Here is a 13,397-nt window from a genome sequence, read left to right as displayed (position 1 = left end):
GAGTGATGACACAATTCCATGATGTAATGCTAAGGAGCACTTCACAATGGGTCCTTTAAGAAATGTGGAATCATTTGCAATTAGAATTGATGGGAAAACACAAAGATTTAATCTGAATTGAAATCCACAGATGCTGTACTAACTATTGAATGGGTTTGTCACTACAGAATCTCACCACAAAAAAAATCAGCAACATAGTTGCTTTTAATTTTTTTTTATTCAGCAAATATGGGCTGAGCCATTTTCTTCAATTAGATTATTATTAGCAAATCCAGGAAGAGATTTTTAAACAGTTTGCCTTGTCTGCAGTGTTTCCAGAAATCTTTTCAGGCTTGAGTCTACAAATAACAACTTCTAGGTTTGGGAGCTTTTAATTTGTTTGTTTCTGTTTGCACACACCCCCTTCTTCCCCTGCACACACACAGGCTCACACACATATAGAGACATCCCCCCCAGTATTCCCAGGGTAGGCTGGGATACAGTTTGTAGATGATAATGGGGTTCATGACAGTGATTTACCTTCTCCATTTGCCTGTGAAAATTACGAAAGTCCCACTAAATCATCCAGATGACATTCCGCTGTGAGCAGTTTCTAAACTTGAGTCCTAGAAGGAGAGAATGTTTATGAAGAAATAGAGACTAGAAAAGCCAAGCAAATAATTTTTCTGAGCTGGCAATTGTGTACTGCTCAGCAGCTCTTTATATTAATTTTCCTTACTTCTTTCAACAGGTTATTTCATACTTTCTCTAATTTATTTTTATTTTCTACTCTCTTCATTTCACTAATAAACAAAAATGGATTTTGTGACAATTTATGCTGTAACCTTTTAATTCCCTCTCAGTGTGGTACACTAGACTTCATCCATATTAATATTAGTAACTCCTGGGGTAGTTAAGAGTTGTGTCAATATAAAACCTAGTCACAAAATAAACCATGAGTTCAACAAAGGTTACTTAATCTTCTCAGGGGTCTCAAAGCTTGATGTTTTCCTCAAAGACAAAACGAGTGACACATCAGAGGTTCTTTAGAAAGGGTTGGACACATTTAGTATTGCTCAGTAATCAAAAAACACTTTTGTGTTTTCAATACAGTGCTCTTCAAAGAGACAAGTAACAGCTCTGAGAAAAGTTTCCCCTATGTGGAAAAGGTACAATACATCCAGGGAACAGAAATGCCATCTCCATTACACTTGTACCTGAATATATATTTCAGAGGCAATGAGGCGTGAGAGGGCAATTCTGCCTTCAGAGGAAGAACTTGCTATTTTTTTTGAAACTGCAACCAGAGTACCTGCTATATTGAGATAGTTAATATTATTCAGAACATGTAAGACACGTCTCTATTCCTGTATATGCTCAGGAAAATCTGAAGTGGTGATGGGAGACTGTAAAATCTTGAAGTCAGTGGTCAGCACTACATCACTCTGTCACTTGGTGCAGCTTGCTCCAGGTAGCATGACCTGTGTCTTGTGATTCCTCACATGTCCTATTCAGGGCTGATTGTATTCATTTCATCTGCTGGTTTTGCTTTCTCATGTCAAGATATTTGTGTGGGCTTGTGCTTATCTAACACTTAGTAATCTTGCAGCTTTTTTTAGTATTTGTGTTATCTCCCTCTACACGTCCCGTCCTCTTGCTGAGAAATCCAGTTTGTTTGTCCGACTTACTCAGAATCCTTAAGCTCAGACACAGAATTTCTCTACAGTTCTGAGGCAGTTTCACCCTAACATTTGATTTCTGCACTTACAGATTTCATTTTACTTCCATCCTTGAATTCTCAGCCTGAGACAGTAAGACAAAGGTATTTATTATTTTGTACTCTCTACATGAGAGTATGCTTTTCCAGAGCATGCTCTTTCCTAGTCATTACTCCCCTCTTTCAACAAGAAACTTCCCATGTCTCTTAGAAAAGATGAATAAAAATGGGAAGACAGTAAAACAGAATAAAATAAATCTGGCGATTAATCAGTCAATAAGCACCACTTGTAGTACACACACTCACTAAGGGGACACCATTTAAATCTATTGTCTTAGAAATTTGACATCATTAATCCATTATTAATTTTTGAAAACTAAAATTCTTATTTTGCTGAAACTGTTGTGCATGCTAAAAAAATGGGAAAAGTGACAAAATGCAAATCAAAACTGTATGAGAAGACAGCATGCAGCATAATGACAGAGTCAAAAGTAATATAAAAATCTTTACTCCTTGAGAATTGTGATGGCTACCATAAAGTGGATTTATTCTCACTAGTTTATTTAAAAAAGGTGCCCAGTTAGCTTCTAGTAATGAAAATCCTAGAAACTATTCACAAGGGTATAACAATTTATATGCACCAGGCTTCTGGGCTAAGTTCTTTTAAACTTTTATATAAAATCAGAATTTATAATATTTGTAACTCACCCTGTGATTTAATACCTATTAGTCTGACGTGGCTCAAATGACATTTTTTACAGCTCTTGAAAAACAGGCATGAACAGTGACTTCACTCTTGGTGCAAAACCTCAAAGTTATGAAAAAACTTGGGGAATTAAATTCAGAGCATGCACATAAATAAAGTGCTAATGGAGGATTTATTAGTAATTTTCTTCACTATGAGGGTAGTGAGGCACTGGCACAGGATGCCCAGGGAAGTTGTGGATACCCCATTCCTGGAAGTGCTCAAGGCCAAGCTGGATGGGGTCTAGTGGAAGGTGTCCCTGCCCACGGTGGGGAATTGGAACTGGATAATCTTTAAGGCACCTGCCAACCCAAACCATTCTGTGATGTACTTGGTGAAATGTTTGATCAGTTTTGGGTTGCCAATTTCATGTTATCTACATTTTTTACCTTCTGGGATTTTAACTGTGAAAAATTCGGCAGCAATAACCTGCATATGAAAGTGCAGATGTGTTCAAAAGTCATCTATGCTAGGTAAAGTTATATATTAGTCAGCAATTTTTAGCACCATCAATTTCAATTATGTTGATTAGATCCACATCTTCTTTTTTGACATGAGTGATTAATTTCAGCAGTGTTTTGCTACAAGGTCTACTGAAGCCTTGTTGTCTCTAAAGTTTGAATTTTCTGCCATTGATAAAATCTCTAGAACTTCTCATATAACTTTGATCTCCATTATGAAAAGACATGCTCCTATTAGGCTTGTTTTTAAATCTAAATATAGTAAAAGATCATATAAAGTTGTCATATGCTTTTTATGTGATCTGGGACATAGAATAAAGGCTGTCACTTTGATACTGTGCATTGGCTTTGTTGAATTTATCTGAATTATTACTGAAATTGGTATAGTGATCCACTTCAGAGAAGCTTTTTGGATTTAGAATTTCATAGCAGATTTCAGCTATATTTATATCATTGTGATTTCTTAGACAGTTGCACATATCCTTTGGATTTATTTTGGAACAAATGTGTAATTTCATTGCTGAAAATGGGTGACCAACATTTTGACTGTGATTCCTGTGATATTCCCCTCTTTATGTGTGAGGAACTGGTCTGAAGCCTGTTGTAAGAGATAAATGCCAGTGATACCAACCATATTTATTATTTCTTCAGGAGAAGAGGAAACAGTGGAGCTGTTACTAAGAAAGAAGATTTCCAAAATTGTATATTTTTTTAATAATTTAGAAAGTGTGGGAATACAAAATAACACCTCAGTGGCATTAAACCCTGAAGCTTTTTCTAAACTCCAGTAATTGTGACATCTTATAAATATATCATCCCCTAAAAAGATTTATTTTCCTTATCTTCTATCTGACTTATTTGATAAATGTTCACCATTCAGTGTTTTATGTGAAATAAACTAGTGCTTTTCATCTAGTTAATGGATCAAAGCAATGTTCAAAGAAGAAAAACTCCTTTTATTAGCATTTTGTAGCAAATTCAGCTGACACAATAAGAAAGCAATAGAGGTGGAAAATTACTTGCTCTTTTATCTGGGAGTGTAAGTCAAGGTTACAGCTAGCATGTGTGAGTGGTAGTTATTAATATTTTTAATTATTCTGTTGAGAAATTTTCTATTTTATAACTAGTGATCCAACAATTAATTTGTAAACTGAATCTACTTAAAGTTATCTTTGGTGAACAACTATCTGAATAATAAAGAATCCAGATATAATACTTAAAATGTTTTAATTGAGGTGGTTGAAGTTGCAGCTATTTCATTATACCTGAAGAACTCTTGTGATTTTATGGGGAAGAAGAAATCTAAAAGCCAACTTATGAGTGTCTTTGACTTTTCAATTATGTGGGATAATTTGAACACAATACAATTTTTCTTGGCAAAATTTATGTAGCATTATTGGCTGGTTTTGTTCAATTGGAGTACATTTTAAAATTTATATCCAGAGAAAATGACCCAAAATACAAAGCAGCAAAAAAAGCTGTCTGCTGAATAAAGTAAAATAAACAAAATAAATGGTACAAAACCTTCTAGTACAAGTTTAAAGATTTGTGTGGATTTTTTTTTTATTTTTCTTTTTTATTTTCTGAGAGAAGTTTGCAAAAGGTGTTTTTTTGGTTTTTGCTTGGTTGGTTGGTTGGTTTTTTAATCAAAATTTTAAAGTCTTTCATGATGTATTAATTTATCTTTGTATATAATCTTTATGAGCTTCTTTCACTGCTTTTAACTATCCCTTCTATTTTTGTCTGTAATTTTTCAAGTGCTGAAGGTTTTTCCTCATATGAGAAAATGGATTGCCAGGTTGCCCCATCATACAGAAATATATCTGTCATTTTGCCTGTCATGTGGATTGTTAGTTATGAAGAACTGTCTCTTCTTTCATACAAGAGGATATATTTGTATCTCTTGCTTTGATTCTCTCCAGACATTTAGGCCCTGGTCTGAGTGGTATTTCTTGGAATGGGCATGTGCTTTATGATGAGTTTTGTTTGCACGTAACAAAGTATCCCAGATAAGGAAATGAGCAAAAAAATTCTAATCTGTTGTAACTACCTGTCACTGTCAGTACAGAGAGAGGATCCATAGTTAATAAGATGATGGTCTTTTTTTCCTCTTACTGATTAACCTGCTGAAATAATTTGTAAGTTTTATAGTAGGTTGAAGGTACTCTTTTTTCCATGTATGTTCTTACTAAGAACAATGTTCACTAAGTTATGGGCTGAGATTTTGCTACTATTTATTATTTTACCTTAATGTGATATAGCTCTGTGGTCTGCAAAAAGAAGAAGTGTCAGGCTTTGTTTATGGTGCTTTTGTCTTATGCACTGTTAGTAAATTTTTTGTCAGTGCTACTAAAGCCTCAAGAATCACTAAGAAAATTCACCATGTAGTGCTGAGCTATCTTACTGTACGGACCGCCAGATCTTTTGATATTTAAAAATTTTTGAGGAGTAAACCAAAGAAACAGTGGAAACAGATTTGTAATTTAAATGATTTATGAAGTCCTTGGCCCAGTTTTGGATTTTCTTACTTCGTTGGTGGGTGCCTGTTGCATGCAAGCAACAGGTATATTGAGAGTAAAGGAAAATGAAATATATTTGATTTCATAGTGTTTTTTCTTATTTCAGTAGGTTTTGTCATCTATAATGTGATTTTTTAAAAGGAAAATTCCTTTCCAAATTTTGCTGTCCCCCTTTCAATGATTACTAGAATTGTTTTCAGGTGTGTTCCATTGTCATGCATTTTCTTGATGGCAAATAAAAACATGGGCAGTAGCAGAAGATGAACATTTTTATTTAGATGTTTTTGAATCTGAAGGCTTGAGTTAAGTTAATCTGTTTCCAATCTAGTGAAGTCTGCATTAAAAATACCAATAAATCTGAATACACCAGAAAATAAATAAATCTACATCACAGAAGTGGGGCTAAAACATGGGTGGCCCTTAAGGAAGAGAGCAGAGCCATTTTCTCCCACTCTGTTCTTCCCCATATGTTTTTTGCAGCCATGGCAATCACTGAATGTAAGGTGCACATCTACCATGCAGCACAGAAACAGGAAACAGAAAAGTCTTGAGAAAACAAGGCAAAATTAAATTGTTAGGCTTTCCTCACAGGCATAGATGAGTCCAGTGCCTTATTTTATTCTGTGCATAGGAGAGACAACCTAAATTTAGAGGACTCTCTAGTAAAGTCGTGTGTGTATTTTTCCAGTGTTGTAAGACATGTTCCAACGTGTGATCAAACTCCACACTTGAAAATAAGTTTTCTTTCTTTTTTTTTTTTTTTTTTTTTTTTTTTTTCACTGAGCCGTTTAATGCCTCTTTTCTGTGTGACTGTTCAGGTTAGCCTGCATTTGCATGACCACGTCAGGTGCATGTGTGGCATTGCCTTTAACAAACATGCATTGTGAGCTGTAGTTGCATGACACTGGCTTATTTCAGAGCACAGCTGGAGGACACCCCCCAGAAAATATGTTGCCATTGAAGTGCAAGGTGAACTTCAGAGTAGTAGAATTAAGAAGGAAGATGATGACACGTATTCCCAGTCTGCTGAAAAACCAAGGAGGCACACATACTGTCTGCAGTGGGTACTACAGAAGGCTGGGAGAGGAGGGGCTTCTTATTGTTTTGTGTATGTTTGTTTTCTACCAACTCCATTCTGAATTTAGCCTTTAAGAACACAGCAGGTAAGTGAGATTTGGGCATAGGTGTAGACCAGCAAACAGAAGGGAACCCCGGGGTTATGCAGAGCAGGGTGTGGAGCCTGGTGTTGATTGGAGATCAGAGTAGGAGGAGTTACTGTCCCCTGCAGATAAAACCAGGGTCAAGGAACGCACAACCCTACACTGCTTGGTCAGTGTAAAGTCTGTTTGCTTTCCCTGTTAATGAGCAAAATAGTGTTTATGGAGGTTCATAGGGCAGCTGTAGGATTGCATGGGAGCTCTGAGATCCCGAACTCCACAACCCTATCCTTTCTGTGAGAGGTGACTCTGCCCATGCTGAAGCAATGGCTGGGGTCCCCATTCTGGGAAAGGATGTCTGAGTTTTGTCAAGATTTCTTGAGGAGTGCATGTTTTGTTCTTAAATAAAGTTTGGTGTGAAAGTAGAGAACCTGCATTTCCAGATGCTTTGCTTTTGCTTCTAGGCAAAGTCTATTCTAGACCTAGATGCCAGAGCCTGGAAGTTTTGCCTCAGTCTTCTCATTTCATGTACGGAGTTCATGGACATGAGATAGCACCAAATCAAGGTAAATTCTCTTTTTAAAAGTTCCCTTCTGCTTTTTAAAGTCTGTCAGGAGAGGCAGGTTAAAAAGTCTGGGAAAGCTTTCCTCTCACATGAGCCCTTTGTCCCTCCGTCATATGCCTTGTGTTGAAATCATTCTGATGTACAATAATTTTCTTTTGGGAGAGAAATACTCTTTTGAAATGAAAAAGAGAGTGCTCAATTACGTAACAAAACTGTCTTTGTCATTGGCTACACAAGATCCAGCTCTTTCTTCCTTTTTTCTTTTACTCCTTTTTGATCACTGTAGCCTCTTTAAACTTGCCAGCTGTGCTACATGTTCCTGTTGTGTTTGAATGAGTGTAAAGCTATGGTCAGTAAAAGCAGATACCAAAAAAAAAAAAAAAAAGGATAACGTAATATGGTTTAGGTAACTGGACCTTAAGTTGACTTTTCTGTGGACATTGCTACTGGGAGAACCTACTCTAGAAGGAAAGGAGGCAGATCTGCTGTCAAAATATGCAATTCCTGTCATGCTTCAAGGAGTAGGATCTGTTGGGACAGGAGTAGTGTTGGGGACCCTGGTATAACTCCATCAGGGAGTCAATTGTCCTGGTGTCAGTATTGCAAGGGAAACCACCCAGTGAGGTAGAAGAGGAAGGATAAGCCCTGTATAGATGTCACATCCTTTTTGATCTTTCTGCCTTTTCTGTTGTACTTTTCCTAACACCTATCCTGTTAGTTTAGGTAATAGCAAATGAAGTAATTATCATGAAGTTTATCTTCTGTGTGATGATTTACGGCTTTAATAGTAATAAAATGTTCTTGGTACCATTTTTAGAGCCTTGTTATAGCTCTTCCTTAGTAAGCTGTGTTCTGGTTTTGACTAGAATGAAGGAATTTTAAAATGGAATTTGGATTTAAAGTGGCATTTGGATACACTGGGAACATGGATCTTGTAATCATGTCCTTTAAGGCCCCTCTTGTGCTTTGGGAACTGAAAAACAAAGTAGATAGCTGAGTTGGAAAAGAAAATCCTGTGCTGTGTGAGAGGCAGTTTAAATACTAGATGCATTTATGTATCTCAGTCTGGACAGCTATTGTGTTTATGCATTTCTTAAGTCCTGGAGAAAGAAAAATTAAAAAAGTAGATGAATCAAGGAAAATAGCTTCCTGCTTAAACCAAGAAAACAGCTGAATCAGGGAGATAAACCCTGGTATAAATATATATTTAATCATGAGGAAAGCATTGTCCATCTCTTATTACCCTGGATGTTGTTAGCTTTGCATTTTTCTCCAGGGCTAGGGAAGAAAATTTAAAGTACACCAGATGAACCTTAAAGCTTAGATCAATACACACAAGAGAGTTCTTAAGAACAATTCTTAAACTGAGCCTAAGCCCTATTATGACATGTACTAGAAGATACACTTTTTCTTGGAGAGATGAAGCCACCCATGATTTGCAGATGCTGTGTGTAAGGAGAAAGATCTCATCCTCCACAGTAGAACAGTGTGACAGAGACCTCTCAGTAGTTACAAGTTAGAAGGAGGAATGAGTGCTTAAAACAAGGTAGGTGTGGTGTGGAGAAGAGATTGTGTCTTTTCTGATCAAATACTTATGAAAGGTAAAAAATCTCAGTGGGTTATAGAATCATAGCAATGCTTCAGTGGTTTAGAGAGTGCCAAAACCACAATATTGCTCTTCATAAAGAAAAACGGGAATTAACTTTTGGCCCTCTAACCCCCCTCATTTGTTCAGCCCTTTGAAGTGCTTGTTTTTTGTGGGTAAGTTCAACTGCTGTCTCACATGGGCTCCGTGGTTTGGTTCTAAAGGCTGTACAAGCAGAAGGCAGTGGGGAGCTGGATATCTCAGGGGAAGGTGAGGGAGAGGGCAGCAGAGCTGCCCAGTGCTGGCCAGGACAGACTGTTGGTACTCCAGCACAGCCCACTGCACGTGGCTGCTCTTCTTGATTACATTGTCTGAACATATTCAGAACTGGGGTTCTTTCTTTGGTTTTGGGTGGGGTTTTTTTGTTGTTGTTGTTGTTTGTTTTTTTTTTTTTTTTGTTTTGTTTTTTTGTGGGGGGGAGGTGGTGGTGTTGGATTTTTTTAAAGTTTTTTTGTGGGTTTTTGTTTTGTTTTAGACTTGTTTGTTTGGCTTTTCTTGTCATTGGATTGCTTGGACTTTTTTAATTGGCTTTTTGCTTGTTTGGGTGGTTGTTTTTTTTGTTTGGTTTATTTTGTTTGTAGGTTTGTTCCTTTGGGTTTTTTGTGGCTTTTTGGTTTTGGGTGGGGTTTTTTTGTCAGTTATGGGATTTTTTTACTGGCTTTAAGATGCCCCTGAAAATGTAGCATCCATGTGTCTTGCAAGACTGTCTCCTAGAATAGTTCTGTATCCTTTCTTACAGGCAAAGCCCTTTGGGCACAACTTAACTGTAAAGAAGTTACATAATAGTGAAAAGCTTAAGAAAAAAAGATGTTTTTTCCCTAGTTGATGTAGTTGTCCCCTGCAAACACACATTATTAAATGTTGGTGGGTGCTCTAGAAACCTATCCCATTTTTTCTGTCTTTTTCTATTGATCTAACTGTGTTTTTAATGGACTGTCTTATTACTGTAGCCTTTTGTCCACCTCCATCTTTGTATTTGCTTTTCAAGGTAATTTTCTCTCTCTCTAAATATGTATTCACTGTGCACCCTTAAGGATGCTGTTACAATACAGTAAACAGATATCCTTCATGGTGGAACAGAGTATTAGCAATTACAGCAATTACAGCAAAGAGCTGATGAAACCCTGAGGTGCCTCTCACTCAGCAATGCAGCATGTTTAAAAAATGATATGGACAAACAAACAATTTACAGACCAAAGAAATACCCTTATGCACACACACACAAATATGCATGGACAAGAAAAGACCTCCAGAAAGATTTTGTGTATTTCTTGTCTTCTAAATAAAGCAACAACTTCAGAGCACATACTATACAAATACTGTGTTGTTTACAACTCTTACTTTGCTATTTCAGGAAAACTGTTCTGCATTTAGTGTCATGTGTAACTGCACAGCATATCTGGTGTGAAAGAAAATGTGCTGTTAAAACCAATGAACTGTATGTTTTAGAAGCTGAATCAGTCACAAGAGAATTGGTATTAAGATTTTGGAGGTTTATTTGCTGGCTGACAGAACTGGAAAACTGTGAACTCTCAACCTGATTGTAAGAGCCAGTATATATGGTGATGAGTAAACAAGGACAAAGGTGAACAGTTTAAGAAAAGGAATTCTAAACAAACAAATATGTACATAAAAATGTTGTTATTGCTGACCCAAATTTATCTGCAGTTAATGTAGGAAGAGAATTTCTTTAACAAGCTAGATAAGTCTAACAAGGGGATTTACCAGGGGGTAAATCTTCAAGGATAATGTGATGTTGCTTATTGTTCTGTGAAGACTGCAAATACACAGTGGCAAGAAGGATGTGTTCAAGCTGGAGATTAGCCAGAGTGAAAATTTGAGCAGTGGGGTCATGGTTAAAGGGAATGCATAGAGGCTTTAAGCAAGCTGCAGTGCATATATTTGGAAGGGAATTAGTCTGTCTCATTCTGACATCAGCTTCTGTCTGTTTAGATGACTAATAAAGCAAAGGGCTACACTTTTATCTTACAGTTGTTCTTGAGCTTCTTGTGCACAATCCTAATTGTAAAAGGTCTGTTATTTCTTCCCTTTGTAATTGAAGCTACAAACTCCTGAAATTCTTGTTTGCCTTTTGTGCCCTCCATTCAGATTGTCATGTGAAATATCTTCAGATCCTTGCTGAAAATTTATTCCTATGAATGTTTGCATGAAGTCCTGCATGTTGATATGAAAGGTTAATAGGAGTGTCTGTCCTCAGTGTCCTGCATTGCACCTGAGGGTTGGGCAGGATCAAGGTGAGGATATGAGAAGTTTGGCACAGCCTTCATTTGGGAACAGACAGAGAGGAGAAGTTTTGTTGGGGGTAATGCCACCAGCAGAGATGAGCTGCAAAAGGGCTGTGTGTCTGGCTGGAGCTGTGTGGGAAGTGGGTATCCTGCAAAGAGCTGAGCTGCTCTGGGGGCTGACTTGAAGGGACACGAGCCTGTATGAGAGGCCAGACTGACCAAGGGATAAAAATCTCTGCATTCTAATACAGCTTCCTGAAAAGGAGGTGGAGAAGATATGTGTAAGCATGATGAAAGAACAGATATTTGTCCAGGTCTCACTGTGATTTCCTTGTATTGGTTTTATTATTCTCTTGGAGAAGAAAATTCACCACATTTTAGGATATTGTTTACTAATGCAGATTCTGGACTGACTGGTGCTCCTTCTAATGCCCACCTCCAGTCAGTTTGTGCAGCAGTCAGGACTGTGTGGCAATTTTATATAAGACAAATCTTTACTAATTTGATTTTCAGTTTAGATCCTTGTTACCTTTGAGGAGTAATGTGATCACTTGTTTCACCCTTACTGACGCCTGGTTCTAAAATGCAAGGAGGGACCCCTTTCTACAGCTGAAATCAGAACTTCACTGATATGTGAGCAGCAACATGCACTGAAGTTCAAACAAACAGTGTTCTGCAATCCTAGTTCTTGTGAGTACCATCTTGGGTGTTTCATCTACCCAAGCAACAGTGAGCACAACCAGAAATGTAGTTCAGAAGGCTGGGTGCAGGCTCCTTCAGCCTGAGAGGCTGACAGTTCATTTGGGCAAATTCTGAAGTTACTAGTATAACTAGAATAACATAGATATTTTTGAACAGATCCTTTGAGCACAAGAGACCAGGCTGGTGTCGTGATCACAAGCTTAAGAGAAATTGCAGTCATTTTAAAATCCATTTATATTTTAATTTGAGCTAGGAATACATACTTTTTTGAGATGCTTCAGAGAATAATGATGAATCAGGTTCAGACTGAGGATCCCTTACTGTCTTGCTGCTTTAGTAAATACAAATAATCATAAGGGTAGTATTGCTCTAGGTGTGTCAGACTAGATGGTGATTTCTCATCTGTACAGTTTGATGCCATCCTAAGATCTGAAATACAGCTGTCCCCTGGGTTTCTTTTGTCTGTCCAGTGTCATTCAGCATAATATCTTATATTTTGGCTATGACTGAAGCTTGCATGTACATTACTTTAAAGTATTTATGTGCTTGTTTTCCCCAGGGAATAGTTTTCCTCACTAATTTGTATACTGGGCAACCATGACAATATCCAGTTTCACTAATTCAGCCTGGCATGCCATCTGCACTGTCTAAAGGTCAGTTCAAGTATTGTAATTCTGTGGCTTCTTAATAAGCAGCATAGTGTTACGCTGGTTCCCTGATAACAGCAGCACTAATCTAAATCCTGTACCAAAAAAAAAAAAGCAAAAAAGGACATTTCTCGCCTGGAAGAAACCTATATGTCTTCTAGTTCAGGAGCTGTTCCTGCATTTTTGAATGCTCAGCATTGCTCTGAGAATTTTGCTTGATGCTGATGCATGGAAGGCTTCCCAAGCTCTCTTGTGTGGATTATAGCAGCTGACAGCGGCCCCTTGTGACCGCGAGAAGAGCTTTTGGCACTCGGGGTCTCCTTATGGGCAGCGCTGGTTAAACAAGCTGATGCTGGATGGAAAGCAGGGTGAGCTCTGGGAGATAGCTCCTGTCGCTGTTTGCAAGATCCACAGCTGAGTTAGGGGCAGCAGTATCGGTCTGAGTGGAAAGGGAAGGGATTATGTCAATGCCAGACCCCCAGGTGTTCCCCACATGCTCATCTGCTCTGGAAAAGAACCTAGAGGTAGAGTTAGGGAAGTGAAATACCTAAAGGAGAGACTGAGCTGGAGTTCTAGGGGGGAGAAATGTGAGCATAATAGAATGGTTTGGTTTGGAAGGGAGCCTAAAGATCATCTAGTTCTAACCTCCCATGGGCAGAAAATCTTTCACTAGACTAGGTTACACAGATCACCATCCAGCCTGTTCTTGAACACTTCAACCTCTCTGGGCAACCTGTTCCAGTGCATCACCACATCGCAGTAAATTTCTTACTAATATTTAGAGTAAATCTATCCTCCTTCAGACTTAGTTCCTTCTATGATTATCTAGTGTCACAAAGAAAAATGTTTTGGAAGGCAGTGACTGGCCAGCAGCAAGGGCTGCTTTGGGGTCCTGACTTCTCCAGGAGCATGCACAGTTAATGTCACACCTAGCACTGAACCTTTAAAAAATCTCCCAAGATTCCTGTTGGGCTTTTATTTTTGTTGGTGGGTTTGCTGGTCCAGTAGTGTATT

This window comes from Motacilla alba, chromosome 4 (assembly GCF_015832195.1).
Source record: "Motacilla alba alba isolate MOTALB_02 chromosome 4, Motacilla_alba_V1.0_pri, whole genome shotgun sequence".
Lineage (NCBI taxonomy): Eukaryota > Metazoa > Chordata > Aves > Passeriformes > Motacillidae > Motacilla > Motacilla alba.
The sequence above is the reverse complement of the archived record's forward strand: the minus strand, read 5'-3'. Positions refer to the sequence as shown.